The sequence below is a fragment of the Ambystoma mexicanum genome (genome assembly GCF_040938575.1).
Source record: "Ambystoma mexicanum isolate Mex_15411 chromosome 12 unlocalized genomic scaffold, UKY_AmexF1_1 Mex_chr12_unloc.2, whole genome shotgun sequence".
Classification (NCBI taxonomy): domain Eukaryota; kingdom Metazoa; phylum Chordata; class Amphibia; order Caudata; family Ambystomatidae; genus Ambystoma; species Ambystoma mexicanum.
This window is the reverse complement of record NW_027182323.1, coordinates 7,838,965-7,857,530: the sequence shown is the minus strand read 5'-3', so window position 1 is coordinate 7,857,530 and position 18,566 is coordinate 7,838,965. Positions and strand designations below refer to the sequence as shown.

The 18,566-nt window shown below is 46.4% G+C and overlaps 3 non-coding genes across 3 annotated transcripts; all 3 read left to right on the top strand.

Moving 5' to 3' along the window:
• The first annotated feature begins 1,653 nt into the window (after nucleotides 1–1,653).
• TRNAM-CAU (transfer RNA methionine (anticodon CAU)) lies at nucleotides 1,654–1,726 on the top strand. The gene has a single exon. It is a non-coding gene; the product is annotated as a tRNA-Met (tRNA).
• Nucleotides 1,727–8,851: 7,125 nt separating this feature from the next.
• TRNAM-CAU (transfer RNA methionine (anticodon CAU)) lies at nucleotides 8,852–8,924 on the top strand. The gene has a single exon. It is a non-coding gene; the product is annotated as a tRNA-Met (tRNA).
• A 7,126-nt stretch (nucleotides 8,925–16,050) lies between these two features.
• TRNAM-CAU (transfer RNA methionine (anticodon CAU)) lies at nucleotides 16,051–16,123 on the top strand. Its single transcript has one exon. It is a non-coding gene; the product is annotated as a tRNA-Met (tRNA).
• Nucleotides 16,124–18,566: the final 2,443 nt, after the last annotated feature.

Below are 18,566 nucleotides of genomic sequence, written 5' to 3'. Positions count from 1 at the left end.
GTGTTTATTGCACAACTTATTTTGTTGCATGTGTTAAATCACTGAAAGTACAGTGTGTTTATATAGATTTTTCAGGTTGCCATTATCTCACCTTCTGGGACGTATAGCTTACTATTCAGGATGTGAAAATTAAAGCCACAAAATATTCTTTTGGCTTAACATGTTGCTATACGGATTTACATGTTGTCATGTGGCTCGATTATGCCATTTCTGTTTTTTGTAAGTAAACTCTATAAGACATTATTACTGAAGGCCTTGAAATCCAAACTATTTGTACCCAGTCAAGCTTGGAAGGTATGTGATCAAATTTGAAGAGTGGCGCTTAGCGTTCAGCCAAAGTTTGTGATCCTCCTAGTCCATTCCACCCACCCCCCTCCAACAGCTGTTTGGCCATCCCACTCCCTCCTTTTTGGATGCAGCCAGAGTACCACTAGTTTCGTATTTCCACTTCCACCACTGCACACATCACAGTCCCCAGAATTGTACAGCACATGCATTAATCCACTCCTTTTCATGCATAGCCTGTTCTTGCAGGGGTGAGTTGTCGGATTGGCTTGGGGTCCGCAGTGGCACCAATGGAGAGTGGTAGATTGAGGCAGCGTGGGCCAGCCCAGGTACTCGCATTCACAACGTGGGGTGTATCTGTGATTCTTCTGTAATGCCGGGTGATGCCTGTGCGACACACAACCTAATTCAACAGATTCCTGCGGCAGGTGTGTTCACCCACTGGATTATCATACCGGTGCGTGGCCTCGAGCATAACGTGTTCTTGCAGGAGCTATGCCCTGCAAGTTCAGAGAGTTGTGGTATCGCCAGCGGTAACAGGTGGCCCCAACAAAGTGTGGGAGTTGTTGGCAGTGTGTGCCAGGTACTCAAGACCAGCTTACAGGATGTGAGCTGCCTCTGTAAGGCAGGTCACACCTGATACCATAACATGCCTCCACAGATTTCTGCAGCAGGTGTAGTCGCCCATTTGGTTATCTTACCGGTGCATGCAATGTTGTGAATTGACGTGATTCACGGATGCTGGTTTGAGGGCCCCTCTTTTTGAGGCGAAGGACTGGCCACTTTTCTTTTAGGTGCCCGGCCGTCTTTCTTGTCCCAGTCCGAGCCTGACTGCTATATGACAGCTTTTACGCACTCTCGTGGTCATGCAGGAAGCTGATCAGCAGGCAAACCTTCCCTCCAGCATCCCACCAGAAAATGGAGGCTGGCTCCATCCCTGGATCTATACCGCAAGGGATGCAGGCCATTCTAGTATACATCACATTTCCTTCACTGTTGACAACTTTCTGCGCCGTCTAGCGGTGAAATTCGATCAGCATGACTAACTCCCCTCACCCTCTCTGGTTGTAGACGACTTTTTCTGCAAGGGAAATCACCTTCAGTAAAAATGTTTATGGGTGAAATGAGCTCAGCAGGTGTTCTACTTTTCAACATTGTTGTTTTTTATCCGATTCTGTAGTATTGTGGCAAGTTTTAGATGCAGAATCATTAGCATATGCAGAACAAAATCGAATCTGAAAACTATTATTGGTAGTCTTAAGGAGAGTTTGAATGTAATGATAGCAGTGACAGCATGGAAGCCAATATACATAAATGCAATTGGCCTGGGTTTCTGGTATAAGCCGTGTTGAGGTACAGAACGACAGTGCCTTCTTAGCGCAGTAGGCAGCGCGTCAGTCTCATAATCTGAAGGTCGTGAGTTCGAGCCTCACAGAGGGCATTTACTTTTGACTATTCATTAGAATTAACTGCTTCGGGCCTTTTCAACCTTTACTTTTAAATATTATTCTCCTTCGGCTGTTGTGCAGATCCATGAAATCACTGCACATTCTCACTCCAATTCATCCATTCGTAAATCAAGTCATCCATTAATAAATCACATTAATTGCAGTAACAGTGGCCTGGTTTTCGATTAATCTCAAAGGAACGCGGGATTACCAGCTCATGTCATTCAAAGTGCAGGAGAAAGATAGTTTGTGCTCGTGTGTAAAAAAGCATGTGATCCAGGCAACGTATGGTGCCGCACTCAAACCAATATATATGGATCCGGGGGAATCTCATCACGGATTACGTTGAAGGTTGACAGGAGATTTCAAAAAATGAATTCCCAAAATCACACAGGTCTGCCATTTTCTTGATATCCACTCCTGTCAATAAGAATGGTCCAGTGCCTTTGAAAGCCTACCGGTTAGTTATCAAGGCAACCTATAGATTCAAGAAAGCATCCCATTTTGGGTCCGAGAACAAGACAACTGCAGTTGCTTCATCTGAGCTGTACATTGAAACACAACACAAAAACCAAAGTCTAGCATCATCTACTCTCGGGGCATTATGTACTAATGTGCTTTAAATGGGCGGGTACTTGCCAGCCCAGAGTAGCGGCATGTCTTTTATCGGAAAGACTATGGTGTTCCTTACGAGTTTGCCGGTAAGCCGCCAACAGCAAACACAGCTTACTGCTTCCACCGCCCGATATCCCGATATTACCGGGATATTGCAGCTGGCGCAGTCACGGTAAGTGCCCATTGAGAACCACTGAATCACTGGCACCGCTGTTAACGGTGCCAGTGATACAGTGAATTCACTGCCGGCAGGGGCCTGAAAATGAGAAACAGTTCAAATGTTTTTGCCTTGAAAACAGGCAAAGACTTGGATAACTCTCTGCAACTTAATTTTGGGCTTTGAGCTACAAAATAACTAATGTCCCCTCATTACTATTCACTGACGATTACAAAGAGATGTTAAGTGTTCAAATACCACGGTGGTCGCTCTTTTCTGCCTGAGCGGGGTTGTTTACCTTGCTTGTCACACAGCCATCCTCAGATCACCGACGAGATATGAGAGAAGAGAGGCACTGCATTTTATTGCCGGCCCATACAAACCCAGAGATTTCTTGCTCTTCCCCAGGTACTCGGAGAAGAGCATGAAAACCCAGAGACCCTGGGACAATCCCCAAGGTTTGATAGGTCTCGGTGGGGCACATAACACGCCAAATGGGATTGTGGATGCTTGGGAGTTCGGAAGGGCAAGGACAGTGTCCTGTGAAACCATTTTGTGAAGTTGTCCACCCTAACAACGAGGGTTTTGCCATTCGACCAACAGCACACGGCAAATAGGTGCCCATGTCCCACCTCGTTTTGGGTTGCTGCATCAGATGCAGCCTGGAGCGGTGAGGGACATGGACACCAGACAGTGTTGCATGCTCTGACTTCAGCTCCAGTCCTGCGCGCATTTACTAGTCTGAACTTCTGAAAGAAGTCAGGTCATTTCTTTCCGGGGTCAGAGTGTACGACTCCAGAAAGAAATGATTTGACTAATTTCTGAAATCGGACTAGTGAATGCGCTCAGGGACTTAAGAAAGTAAAGTTCTAGCTGCAGCGCACACGCCGTTGTTTATCAAATGGCGCGGCGGAAACGATTGCATGTCAGTTTAGTCTGGATTTTCCAAGCTGTGTTTGGGGGACATGTTGCAGGACTTTTTTGTGGCTCGCTCCCCCACTCTTGCAATGCTGTATACTCCCCTGGGGTCAGGAGTGGCAGGGAGCGGTGTGTGGGGGTCATCTCCAAAGAATAAATGACACACCTGAAAGTTATTTGCATGGCCAGTCACTGACAGATTCCGACCTGCATTCCAGAACACCTAATTTTCCAGAAGCGCTCCTCTGAATTTGAAATGTGCAAGTCCCCAGTTTGAAACCAGATAAGAGTGCCCAATGGGTTAATGGACTGACTTCAGACCTCTCTGTATAACCTGCAGGCCACACATCCAGTTCTGGTGAGACTCCGATGCATGTTTGCTTGATAGGCTGGGAACTTTAGTCATCTCGCCTGGTCTCGAGAAGTTGCCCTGTTTGATTCGCAGCACAGAAAACTTATCAGCACTGACATTAAGCTTCACATATTTTCCTCATGTCAGTCGGGTGCAGAGAGACACGTTTGTATGCTGTGGGTTACCGAGGTAAGAGTGCACAAAACATAGGCACAATTGATAGTGGGCTTGCAGGCACTTGGAGGGGCACTAGGCGTTGGGTGACCATGCATGGCTCCACTTGTAACACACTTTTCAAAACTGTCCATCAGCCACCAAAATGCAACCTCCCCCCAAACAAAAGTTGAGAGTTGCTCAAACCCTGTATTTATACCTCAGGGGATTCAGGGCACTGTAGTTTGCATCTCATTTCCTTCACTGCTGTCAGGGGCGGACTGCCCTATCGGACGTTCTGCCACCGGCAGAATGCAATTCGGACTCGGGATGGCCTGGGGCCAGTTTTACAAGCCACCCTGGGGCCAGTTTGGAATATAACATTATTTTTGCGATTGAGTAACTTAAGTTACTTTAGGCAAGGTAATGTTACATATTGCTCTGAGTTACTCGCCGCCGCACAGCTGATGGAATGCAGAAGGCATCCATCAAAGAAGGTTAACACTTAGTAAGTGTTAACTTTGCTTTGATGAATGCACACAATAGCTGAGGCCGTGATGGGCAGTGTGTGTCCCCAGCCATCTGCCGGTGTGGTGCCAGGTTAAACACCAAATTGTAACAAATTGTCCTGGGGGTTGGGAGGGAGAGAGCTGAGAGCTCGCCTTCTGATATGGGCGGTTCCTGTCCTGTGTTGTGTGCATGTTTGTTTTGGGTTAGGGTGGTGCGCGGGGTGACCTGCCTAGTGTATAGTCCTCCTCGCTGTGAGCGTCGGGGCAGCGACCAGGCAACTGCCAGGGGCCTGCTGCTGCAATGTGGCTTGGGCTGGCTTGGCAGTCAATCACGTGAGCGGACCGCATGTGCATGGTGTATTGTGCTGCTGGGTCTGGGTGCGGTCGGTCACTCACCACGACAGCCCCCCGCACATTTGGTAAACAAGGAAGGAATTTTTGACATGGAGTAGCAGCCTGCAGGCCTCTGGCCCTCTGGCTATTGCAAAGCAAAGCACATGCAACTTGCAAGTGTAACAACAGCGACAAGGCCTCTATCCGGAGCTACAGCAGGCCAACAGAAGGCTCCGCCTAGCTCAACCCAGCTCTGCAACCCAGCCGAGGTGGACAGCAGAAGACATTATTTGTGCATGCACGTGGGCCGACGTGATCACAAATAGTAAGTAAAGATAAAAACATAAAATAAAGGGGCCAGTGCCCGGCCAGGTCATCTACCCTTTATAGCTTTTTTTACTCTGGAGGACTGGACTGGGCTTGTAGACCGTCTGCAAGCCCAGTACTCGAGGCCCATCCACTCCATGCAAAGACCCCTGCTGTTAAGCAACTTAAATTAACTAGTGATTGCCCTGAAGCTGCTGCCGTCTGAAACCTCTTTAAAATGAATAGAAAGGACCCGGCTACTTCTTGAAAAGGATAGATGTGCTGAAGGTCAAAAGGAGAAAGAAAGCAGAGCAGCCATCCATGCCATAGACCCGTTGAAGCATTGCTTCATTTAGAAGTCACTGTAGGCATGCCGCTAAGAGCACACCGTTTATTTTGCAGTTTTGCTTGCTTTGTACTTTTATTCTCTTGTTACTAGTATTCCTAGTGCTACCAGTAAATCTAAAAATATATGTATTTGTTAAAAATGAACCTTTATTAAGTTAACTGAATGAACAAGAAAATAATTCCCAGCACCAGATAGCAGAGTGTGTATAACTGAAATGACATACCCAGCGGGTAAACTGCCCAATGTACACATACTTCAATGGAACATGACATCATGAAAACATCCTTTTTGACAGAGTGAAATGTCCCAGTCACAATCTATATATCTTAAAGAAATATGTGCCCTAAGATCCCATTCCCTTATCTTTTACATTTCTAACAGTGAATACGCTAAAGTGTACGCATGGCAGAGTTCAATGATTTGTTTGATCTAACACAACTGTCTGTTCCATTCTGTATAGTTCAGGAAATCATGCTCCGAGTTTAGTTTCTTTTTCAAACAATTAAGTTCCATTGTGCGGCTGGCCCTGCCCATTTCTGTAACTCTCTCTCTGTAGGATCGTGCAGTACATGGAAGTGCGTGTAAACGGACTACATGCCTCCACACATTCTGCGTGTTTTATGTTCATTTAAATCGGCCGAGACGAGGTCCATGACTGCAGAGATGTTTTGGAGAGACTAACCCACCCTGTGCTGGTATCAATTTGCGACGCACATACACACTGCATATGCATACAAATATTTTTTTTATTTCTAAACTTCCCTTTTACCTGCAGTGATCTTCTTTATGGTTGGTGCAGGTCAGCAACACAGCACGCTCCACCTGATGACTGATATCTTGAAATATGCACCAAAAGTAGTTGCTTTATGTCACTAATCAAATTTTTTCAACATCGCTTTCATGGACAACGAGCAGATGAGGCATTCCAGCAATTATTAATCTGCTGATGCATCAGGTCCGGTTCTCTGGGGAGAGTACCTTGTGGTTAGCCTGGGGCAGGTAGACAGATTGGAGAATGGTGGTTCAATGTGTATGCTTCTGATGAAAAAATAAGTTGAATTAGTGCTTGGAAATGCAGGGCAAAAGATTAGATCTGTTCAGTTTTAGGTCTCTTGAAACGTGGCTCGTTCATTCAACGCCGAGCACACTCCACACAGTTTTGACCTAGCACAGCCAGTTTGATGCACCCTTCTTCCACCACTACTGCTGTAAGGGCCAGCCGTGTGCTGGAGGATCTGAGAGTTGATGGCAATGGGAACTTTGCAGGCATAGAGTCCCTGTCTATTGCCGCTCAGCATGTGAGTGCGCTTTACGTGGAAATGCCCCAGAAACTGCAGGCACATGCAGTTCACTGCAAATTTTGCTCAGTCCTGTGAACGAGACTGTAAATATGGAGCCAGAAAGTGCATTAATGTATTATCCTAATTATGTGCCTTTTTTAAGTGGACTCGCTTAACAGAGCAAAGCACAGAAGCATCATTGAGACACAAAGTTTACATATTTACTCTGCTGCTCTTATGATGCAGCTATCTGTGTGCCAGCAACAGAGCTTCACCAACCAAAAAGCACCTGTTTAAAAGAAAAACCCTCTTCAAGGTTCATGAATTCCCACCTGAATTCCTTTATGCGCTACAGAGTGCCTTGACCAATGGATAGATGAATGGATGGATGGACGGCATAGGTTGGTGTATATAGTAATGGATCCATGGATGGATGGATGGGCAGGAGGAAGTTGGGCCAGCTGGAATTTTGTGACAATGAATCTCCATATCAGTGTTTATTGCACAACTTATTTTGTTGCATGTGTTAAATCACTGAAAGTACAGTGTGTTTATATAGATTTTTCAGGTTGCCATTATCTCACCTTCTGGGACGTATAGCTTACTATTCAGGATGTGAAAATTAAAGCCACAAAATATTCTTTTGGCTTAACATGTTGCTATACGGATTTACATGTTGTCATGTGGCTCGATTATGCCATTTCTGTTTTTTGTAAGTAAACTCTATAAGACATTATTACTGAAGGCCTTGAAATCCAAACTATTTGTACCCAGTCAAGCTTGGAAGGTATGTGATCAAATTTGAAGAGTGGCGCTTAGCGTTCAGCCAAAGTTTGTGATCCTCCTAGTCCATTCCACCCACCCCCCTCCAACAGCTGTTTGGCCATCCCACTCCCTCCTTTTTGGATGCAGCCAGAGTACCACTAGTTTCGTATTTCCACTTCCACCACTGCACACATCACAGTCCCCAGAATTGTACAGCACATGCATTAATCCACTCCTTTTCATGCATAGCCTGTTCTTGCAGGGGTGAGTTGTCGGATTGGCTTGGGGTCCGCGGTGGCACCAATGGAGAGTGGTAGATTGAGGCAGCGTGGGCCAGCCCAGGTACTCGCATTCACAACGTGGGGTGTATCTGTGATTCTTCTGTAATGCCGGGTGATGCCTGTGCGACACACAACCTAATTCAACAGATTCCTGCGGCAGGTGTGTTCACCCACTGGATTATCATACCGGTGCGTGGCCTCGAGCATAACGTGTTCTTGCAGGAGCTATGCCCTGCAAGTTCAGAGAGTTGTGGTATCGCCAGCGGTAACAGGTGGCCCCAACAAAGTGTGGGAGTTGTTGGCAGTGTGTGCCAGGTACTCAAGACCAGCTTACAGGATGTGAGCTGCCTCTGTAAGGCAGGTCACACCTGATACCATAACATGCCTCCACAGATTTCTGCAGCAGGTGTAGTCGCCCATTTGGTTATCTTACCGGTGCATGCAATGTTGTGAATTGACGTGATTCACGGATGCTGGTTTGAGGGCCCCTCTTTTTGAGGCGAAGGACTGGCCACTTTTCTTTTAGGTGCCCGGCCGTCTTTCTTGTCCCAGTCCGAGCCTGACTGCTATATGACAGCTTTTACGCACTCTCGTGGTCATGCAGGAAGCTGATCAGCAGGCAAACCTTCCCTCCAGCATCCCACCAGAAAATGGAGGCTGGCTCCATCCCTGGATCTATACCGCAAGGGATGCAGGCCATTCTAGTATACATCACATTTCCTTCACTGTTGACAACTTTCTGCGCCGTCTAGCGGTGAAATTCGATCAGCATGACTAACTCCCCTCACCCTCTCTGGTTGTAGACGACTTTTTCTGCAAGGGAAATCACCTTCAGTAAAAATGTTTATGGGTGAAATGAGCTCAGCAGGTGTTCTACTTTTCAACATTGTTTTTTTTTATCCGATTCTGTAGTATTGTGGCAAGTTTTAGATGCAGAATCATTAGCATATGCAGAACAAAATCGAATCTGAAAACTATTATTGGTAGTCTTAAGGAGAGTTTGAATGTAATGATAGCAGTGACAGCATGGAAGCCAATATACATAAATGCAATTGGCCTGGGTTTCTGGTATAAGCCGTGTTGAGGTACAGAACGACAGTGCCTTCTTAGCGCAGTAGGCAGCGCGTCAGTCTCATAATCTGAAGGTCGTGAGTTCGAGCCTCACAGAGGGCATTTACTCTTGACTATTCATTAGAATTAACTGCTTCGGGCCTTTTCAACCTTTACTTTTAAATATTATTCTCCTTCGGCTGTTGTGCAGATCCATGAAATCACTGCACATTCTCACTCCAATTCATCCATTCGTAAATCAAGTCATCCATTAATAAATCACATTAATTGCAGTAACAGTGGCCTGGTTTTCGATTAATCTCAAAGGAACGCGGGATTACCAGCTCATGTCATTCAAAGTGCAGGAGAAAGATAGTTTGTGCTCGTGTGTAAAAAAGCATGTGATCCAGGCAACGTATGGTGCCGCACTCAAACCAATATATATGGATCCGGGGGAATCTCATCACGGATTACGTTGAAGGTTGACAGGAGATTTCAAAAAATGAATTCCCAAAATCACACAGGTCTGCCATTTTCTTGATATCCACTCCTGTCAATAAGAATGGTCCAGTGCCTTTGAAAGCCTACCGGTTAGTTATCAAGGCAACCTATAGATTCAAGAAAGCATCCCATTTTGGGTCCGAGAACAAGACAACTGCAGTTGCTTCATCTGAGCTGTACATTGAAACACAACACAAAAACCAAAGTCTAGCATCATCTACTCTCGGGGCATTATGTACTAATGTGCTTTAAATGGGCGGGTACTTGCCAGCCCAGAGTAGCGGCATGTCTTTTATCGGAAAGACTATGGTGTTCCTTACGAGTTTGCCGGTAAGCCGCCAACAGCAAACACAGCTTACTGCTTCCACCGCCCGATATCCCGATATTACCGGGATATTGCAGCTGGCGCAGTCACGGTAAGTGCCCATTGAGAACCACTGAATCACTGGCACCGCTGTTAACGGTGCCAGTGATACAGTGAATTCACTGCCGGCAGGGGCCTGAAAATGAGAAACAGTTCAAATGTTTTTGCCTTGAAAACAGGCAAAGACTTGGATAACTCTCTGCAACTTAATTTTGGGCTTTGAGCTACAAAATAACTAATGTCCCCTCATTACTATTCACTGACGATTACAAAGAGATGTTAAGTGTTCAAATACCACGGTGGTCGCTCTTTTCTGCCTGAGCGGGGTTGTTTACCTTGCTTGTCACACAGCCATCCTCAGATCACCGACGAGATATGAGAGAAGAGAGGCACTGCATTTTATTGCCGGCCCATACAAACCCAGAGATTTCTTGCTCTTCCCCAGGTACTCGGAGAAGAGCATGAAAACCCAGAGACCCTGGGACAATCCCCAAGGTTTGATAGGTCTCGGTGGGGCACATAACACGCCAAATGGGATTGTGGATGCTTGGGAGTTCGGAAGGGCAAGGACAGTGTCCTGTGAAACCATTTTGTGAAGTTGTCCACCCTAACAACGAGGGTTTTGCCATTCGACCAACAGCACACGGCAAATAGGTGCCCATGTCCCACCTCGTTTTGGGTTGCTGCATCAGATGCAGCCTGGAGCGGTGAGGGACATGGACACCAGACAGTGTTGCATGCTCTGACTTCAGCTCCAGTCCTGCGCGCATTTACTAGTCTGAACTTCTGAAAGAAGTCAGGTCATTTCTTTCCGGGGTCAGAGTGTACGACTCCAGAAAGAAATGATTTGACTAATTTCTGAAATCGGACTAGTGAATGCGCTCAGGGACTTAAGAAAGTAAAGTTCTAGCTGCAGCGCACACGCCGTTGTTTATCAAATGGCGCGGCGGAAACGATTGCATGTCAGTTTAGTCTGGATTTTCCAAGCTGTGTTTGGGGGACATGTTGCAGGACTTTTTTGTGGCTCGCTCCCCCACTCTTGCAATGCTGTATACTCCCCTGGGGTCAGGAGTGGCAGGGAGCGGTGTGTGGGGGTCATCTCCAAAGAATAAATGACACACCTGAAAGTTATTTGCATGGCCAGTCACTGACAGATTCCGACCTGCATTCCAGAACACCTAATTTTCCAGAAGCGCTCCTCTGAATTTGAAATGTGCAAGTCCCCAGTTTGAAACCAGATAAGAGTGCCCAATGGGTTAATGGACTGACTTCAGACCTCTCTGTATAACCTGCAGGCCACACATCCAGTTCTGGTGAGACTCCGATGCATGTTTGCTTGATAGGCTGGGAACTTTAGTCATCTCGCCTGGTCTCGAGAAGTTGCCCTGTTTGATTCGCAGCACAGAAAACTTATCAGCACTGACATTAAGCTTCACATATTTTCCTCATGTCAGTCGGGTGCAGAGAGACACGTTTGTATGCTGTGGGTTACCGAGGTAAGAGTGCACAAAACATAGGCACAATTGATAGTGGGCTTGCAGGCACTTGGAGGGGCACTAGGCGTTGGGTGACCATGCATGGCTCCACTTGTAACACACTTTTCAAAACTGTCCATCAGCCACCAAAATGCAACCTCCCCCCAAACAAAAGTTGAGAGTTGCTCAAACCCTGTATTTATACCTCAGGGGATTCAGGGCACTGTAGTTTGCATCTCATTTCCTTCACTGCTGTCAGGGGCGGACTGCCCTATCGGACGTTCTGCCACCGGCAGAATGCAATTCGGACTCGGGATGGCCTGGGGCCAGTTTTACAAGCCACCCTGGGGCCAGTTTGGAATATAAGATTATTTTTGCGATTGAGTAACTTAAGTTACTTTAGGCAAGGTAATGTTACATATTGCTCTGAGTTACTCGCCGCCGCACAGCTGATGGAATGCAGAAGGCATCCATCAAAGAAGGTTAACACTTAGTAAGTGTTAACTTTGCTTTGATGAATGCACACAATAGCTGAGGCCGTGATGGGCAGTGTGTGTCCCCAGCCATCTGCCGGTGTGGTGCCAGGTTAAACACCAAATTGTAACAAATTGTCCTGGGGGTTGGGAGGGAGAGAGCTGAGAGCTCGCCTTCTGATATGGGCGGTTCCTGTCCTGTGTTGTGTGCATGTTTGTTTTGGGTTAGGGTGGTGCGCGGGGTGACCTGCCTAGTGTATAGTCCTCCTCGCTGTGAGCGTCGGGGCAGCGACCAGGCAACTGCCAGGGGCCTGCTGCTGCAATGTGGCTTGGGCTGGCTTGGCAGTCAATCACGTGAGCGGACCGCATGTGCATGGTGTATTGTGCTGCTGGGTCTGGGTGCGGTCGGTCACTCACCACGACAGCCCCCCGCACATTTGGTAAACAAGGAAGGAATTTTTGACATGGAGTAGCAGCCTGCAGGCCTCTGGCCCTCTGGCTATTGCAAAGCAAAGCACATGCAACTTGCAAGTGTAACAACAGCGACAAGGCCTCTATCCGGAGCTACAGCAGGCCAACAGAAGGCTCCGCCTAGCTCAACCCAGCTCTGCAACCCAGCCGAGGTGGACAGCAGAAGACATTATTTGTGCATGCACGTGGGCCGACGTGATCACAAATAGTAAGTAAAGATAAAAACATAAAATAAAGGGGCCAGTGCCCGGCCAGGTCATCTACCCTTTATAGCTTTTTTTACTCTGGAGGACTGGACTGGGCTTGTAGACCGTCTGCAAGCCCAGTACTCGAGGCCCATCCACTCCATGCAAAGACCCCTGCTGTTAAGCAACTTAAATTAACTAGTGATTGCCCTGAAGCTGCTGCCGTCTGAAACCTCTTTAAAATGAATAGAAAGGACCCGGCTACTTCTTGAAAAGGATAGATGTGCTGAAGGTCAAAAGGAGAAAGAAAGCAGAGCAGCCATCCATGCCATAGACCCGTTGAAGCATTGCTTCATTTAGAAGTCACTGTAGGCATGCCGCTAAGAGCACACCGTTTATTTTGCAGTTTTGCTTGCTTTGTACTTTTATTCTCTTGTTACTAGTATTCCTAGTGCTACCAGTAAATCTAAAAATATATGTATTTGTTAAAAATGAACCTTTATTAAGTTAACTGAATGAACAAGAAAATAATTCCCAGCACCAGATAGCAGAGTGTGTATAACTGAAATGACATACCCAGCGGGTAAACTGCCCAATGTACACATACTTCAATGGAACATGACATCATGAAAACATCCTTTTTGACAGAGTGAAATGTCCCAGTAACAATCTATATATCTTAAAGAAATATGTGCCCTAAGATCCCATTCCCTTATCTTTTACATTTCTAACAGTGAATACGCTAAAGTGTACGCATGGCAGAGTTCAATGATTTGTTTGATCTAACACAACTGTCTGTTCCATTCTGTATAGTTCAGGAAATCATGCTCCGAGTTTAGTTTCTTTTTCAAACAATTAAGTTCCATTGTGCGGCTGGCCCTGCCCATTTCTGTAACTCTCTCTCTGTAGGATCGTGCAGTACATGGAAGTGCGTGTAAACGGACTACATGCCTCCACACATTCTGCGTGTTTTATGTTCATTTAAATCGGCCGAGACGAGGTCCATGACTGCAGAGATGTTTTGGAGAGACTAACCCACCCTGTGCTGGTATCAATTTGCGACGCACATACACACTGCATATGCATACAAATATTTTTTTTATTTCTAAACTTCCCTTTTACCTGCAGTGATCTTCTTTATGGTTGGTGCAGGTCAGCAACACAGCACGCTCCACCTGATGACTGATATCTTGAAATATGCACCAAAAGTAGTTGCTTTATGTCACTAATCAAATTTTTTCAACATCGCTTTCATGGACAACGAGCAGATGAGGCATTCCAGCAATTATTAATCTGCTGATGCATCAGGTCCGGTTCTCTGGGGAGAGTACCTTGTGGTTAGCCTGGGGCAGGTAGACAGATTGGAGAATGGTGGTTCAATGTGTATGCTTCTGATGAAAAAATAAGTTGAATTAGTGCTTGGAAATGCAGGGCAAAAGATTAGATCTGTTCAGTTTTAGGTCTCTTGAAACGTGGCTCGTTCATTCAACGCCGAGCACACTCCACACAGTTTTGACCTAGCACAGCCAGTTTGATGCACCCTTCTTCCACCACTACTGCTGTAAGGGCCAGCCGTGTGCTGGAGGATCTGAGAGTTGATGGCAATGGGAACTTTGCAGGCATAGAGTCCCTGTCTATTGCCGCTCAGCATGTGAGTGCGCTTTACGTGGAAATGCCCCAGAAACTGCAGGCACATGCAGTTCACTGCAAATTTTGCTCAGTCCTGTGAACGAGACTGTAAATATGGAGCCAGAAAGTGCATTAATGTATTATCCTAATTATGTGCCTTTTTTAAGTGGACTCGCTTAACAGAGCAAAGCACAGAAGCATCATTGAGACACAAAGTTTACATATTTACTCTGCTGCTCTTATGATGCAGCTATCTGTGTGCCAGCAACAGAGCTTCACCAACCAAAAAGCACCTGTTTAAAAGAAAAACCCTCTTCAAGGTTCATGAATTCCCACCTGAATTCCTTTATGCGCTACAGAGTGCCTTGACCAATGGATAGATGAATGGATGGATGGACGGCATAGGTTGGTGTATATAGTAATGGATCCATGGATGGATGGATGGGCAGGAGGAAGTTGGGCCAGCTGGAATTTTGTGACAATGAATCTCCATATCAGTGTTTATTGCACAACTTATTTTGTTGCATGTGTTAAATCACTGAAAGTACAGTGTGTTTATATAGATTTTTCAGGTTGCCATTATCTCACCTTCTGGGACGTATAGCTTACTATTCAGGATGTGAAAATTAAAGCCACAAAATATTCTTTTGGCTTAACATGTTGCTATACGGATTTACATGTTGTCATGTGGCTCGATTATGCCATTTCTGTTTTTTGTAAGTAAACTCTATAAGACATTATTACTGAAGGCCTTGAAATCCAAACTATTTGTACCCAGTCAAGCTTGGAAGGTATGTGATCAAATTTGAAGAGTGGCGCTTAGCGTTCAGCCAAAGTTTGTGATCCTCCTAGTCCATTCCACCCACCCCCCTCCAACAGCTGTTTGGCCATCCCACTCCCTCCTTTTTGGATGCAGCCAGAGTACCACTAGTTTCGTATTTCCACTTCCACCACTGCACACATCACAGTCCCCAGAATTGTACAGCACATGCATTAATCCACTCCTTTTCATGCATAGCCTGTTCTTGCAGGGGTGAGTTGTCGGATTGGCTTGGGGTCCGCGGTGGCACCAATGGAGAGTGGTAGATTGAGGCAGCGTGGGCCAGCCCAGGTACTCGCATTCACAACGTGGGGTGTATCTGTGATTCTTCTGTAATGCCGGGTGATGCCTGTGCGACACACAACCTAATTCAACAGATTCCTGCGGCAGGTGTGTTCACCCACTGGATTATCATACCGGTGCGTGGCCTCGAGCATAACGTGTTCTTGCAGGAGCTATGCCCTGCAAGTTCAGAGAGTTGTGGTATCGCCAGCGGTAACAGGTGGCCCCAACAAAGTGTGGGAGTTGTTGGCAGTGTGTGCCAGGTACTCAAGACCAGCTTACAGGATGTGAGCTGCCTCTGTAAGGCAGGTCACACCTGATACCATAACATGCCTCCACAGATTTCTGCAGCAGGTGTAGTCGCCCATTTGGTTATCTTACCGGTGCATGCAATGTTGTGAATTGACGTGATTCACGGATGCTGGTTTGAGGGCCCCTCTTTTTGAGGCGAAGGACTGGCCACTTTTCTTTTAGGTGCCCGGCCGTCTTTCTTGTCCCAGTCCGAGCCTGACTGCTATATGACAGCTTTTACGCACTCTCGTGGTCATGCAGGAAGCTGATCAGCAGGCAAACCTTCCCTCCAGCATCCCACCAGAAAATGGAGGCTGGCTCCATCCCTGGATCTATACCGCAAGGGATGCAGGCCATTCTAGTATACATCACATTTCCTTCACTGTTGACAACTTTCTGCGCCGTCTAGCGGTGAAATTCGATCAGCATGACTAACTCCCCTCACCCTCTCTGGTTGTAGACGACTTTTTCTGCAAGGGAAATCACCTTCAGTAAAAATGTTTATGGGTGAAATGAGCTCAGCAGGTGTTCTACTTTTCAACATTGTTTTTTTTTTATCCGATTCTGTAGTATTGTGGCAAGTTTTAGATGCAGAATCATTAGCATATGCAGAACAAAATCGAATCTGAAAACTATTATTGGTAGTCTTAAGGAGAGTTTGAATGTAATGATAGCAGTGACAGCATGGAAGCCAATATACATAAATGCAATTGGCCTGGGTTTCTGGTATAAGCCGTGTTGAGGTACAGAAGGACAGTGCCTTCTTAGCGCAGTAGGCAGCGCGTCAGTCTCATAATCTGAAGGTCGTGAGTTCGAGCCTCACAGAGGGCATTTACTTTTGACTATTCATTAGAATTAACTGCTTCGGGCCTTTTCAACCTTTACTTTTAAATATTATTCTCCTTCGGCTGTTGTGCAGATCCATGAAATCACTGCACATTCCCACTCCAATTCATCCATTCATAAATCAAGTCATCCATTAATAAATCACATTAATTGCAGTAACAGTGGCCTGGTTTTCGATTAATCTCAAAGGAACGCGGGATTACCAGCTCATGTCATTCAAAGTGCAGGAGAAAGATAGTTTGTGCTCGTGTGTAAAAAAGCATGTGATCCAGGCAACGTATGGTGCCGCACTCAAACCAATATATATGGATCCGGGGGAATCTCATCACGGATTACGTTGAAGGTTGACAGGAGATTTCAAAAAATGAATTCCCAAAATCACACAGGTCTGCCATTTTCTTGATATCCACTCCTGTCAATAAGAATGGTCCAGTGCCTTTGAAAGCCTACCGGTTAGTTATCAAGGCAACCTATAGATTCAAGAAAGCATCCCATTTTGGGTCCGAGAACAAGACAACTGCAGTTGCTTCATCTGAGCTGTACATTGAAACACAACACAAAAACCAAAGTCTAGCATCATCTACTCTCGGGGCATTATGTACTAATGTGCTTTAAATGGGCGGGTACTTGCCAGCCCAGAGTAGCGGCATGTCTTTTATCGGAAAGACTATGGTGTTCCTTACGAGTTTGCCGGTAAGCCGCCAACAGCAAACACAGCTTACTGCTTCCACCGCCCGATATCCCGATATTACCGGGATATTGCAGCTGGCGCAGTCACGGTAAGTGCCCATTGAGAACCACTGAATCACTGGCACCGCTGTTAACGGTGCCAGTGATACAGTGAATTCACTGCCGGCAGGGGCCTGAAAATGAGAAACAGTTCAAATGTTTTTGCCTTGAAAACAGGCAAAGACTTGGATAACTCTCTGCAACTTAATTTTGGGCTTTGAGCTACAAAATAACTAATGTCCCCTCATTACTATTCACTGACGATTACAAAGAGATGTTAAGTGTTCAAATACCACGGTGGTCGCTCTTTTCTGCCTGAGCGGGGTTGTTTACCTTGCTTGTCACACAGCCATCCTCAGATCACCGACGAGATATGAGAGAAGAGAGGCACTGCATTTTATTGCCGGCCCATACAAACCCAGAGATTTCTTGCTCTTCCCCAGGTACTCGGAGAAGAGCATGAAAACCCAGAGACCCTGGGACAATCCCCAAGGTTTGATAGGTCTCGGTGGGGCACATAACACGCCAAATGGGATTGTGGATGCTTGGGAGTTCGGAAGGGCAAGGACAGTGTCCTGTGAAACCATTTTGTGAAGTTGTCCACCCTAACAACGAGGGTTTTGCCATTCGACCAACAGCACACGGCAAATAGGTGCCCATGTCCCACCTCGTTTTGGGCTGCTGCATCAGATGCAGCCTGGAGCGGTGAGGGACATGGACACCAGACAGTGTTGCATGCTCTGACTTCAGCTCCAGTCCTGCGCGCATTTACTAGTCTGAACTTCTGAAAGAAGTCAGGTCATTTCTTTCCGGGGTCAGAGTGTACGACTCCAGAAAGAAATGATTTGACTAATTTCTGAAATCGGACTAGTGAATGCGCTCAGGGACTTAAGAAAGTAAAGTTCTAGCTGCAGCGCACACGCCGTTGTTTATCAAATGGCGCGGCGGAAACGATTGCATGTCAGTTTAGTCTGGATTTTCCAAGCTGTGTTTGGGGGACATGTTGCAGGACTTTTTTGTGGCTCGCTCCCCCACTCTTGCAATGCTGTATACTCCCCTGGGGTCAGGAGTGGCAGGGAGCGGTGTGTGGGGGTCATCTCCAAAGAATAAATGACACACCTGAAAGTTATTTGCATGGCCAGTCACTGACAGATTCCGACCTGCATTCCAGAACACCTAATTTTCCAGAAGCGCTCCTCTGAATTTGAAATGTGCAAGTCCCCAGTTTGAAACCAGATAAGAGTGCCCAATGGGTTAATGGACTGACTTCAGACCTCTCTGTATAACCTGCAGGCCACACATCCAGTTCTGGTGAGACTCCGATGCATGTTTGCTTGATAGGCTGGGAACTTTAGTCATCTCGCCTGGTCTCGAGAAGTTGCCCTGTTTGATTCGCAGCACAGAAAACTTATCAGCACTGACATTAAGCTTCACATATTTTCCTCATGTCAGTCGGGTGCAGAGAGACACGTTTGTATGCTGTGGGTTACCGAGGTAAGAGTGCACAAAACATAGGCACAATTGATAGTGGGCTTGCAGGCACTTGGAGGGGCACTAGGCGTTGGGTGACCATGCATGGCTCCACTTGTAACACACTTTTCAAAACTGTCCATCAGCCACCAAAATGCAACCTCCCCCCAAACAAAAGTTGAGAGTTGCTCAAACCCTGTATTTATACCTCAGGGGATTCAGGGCACTG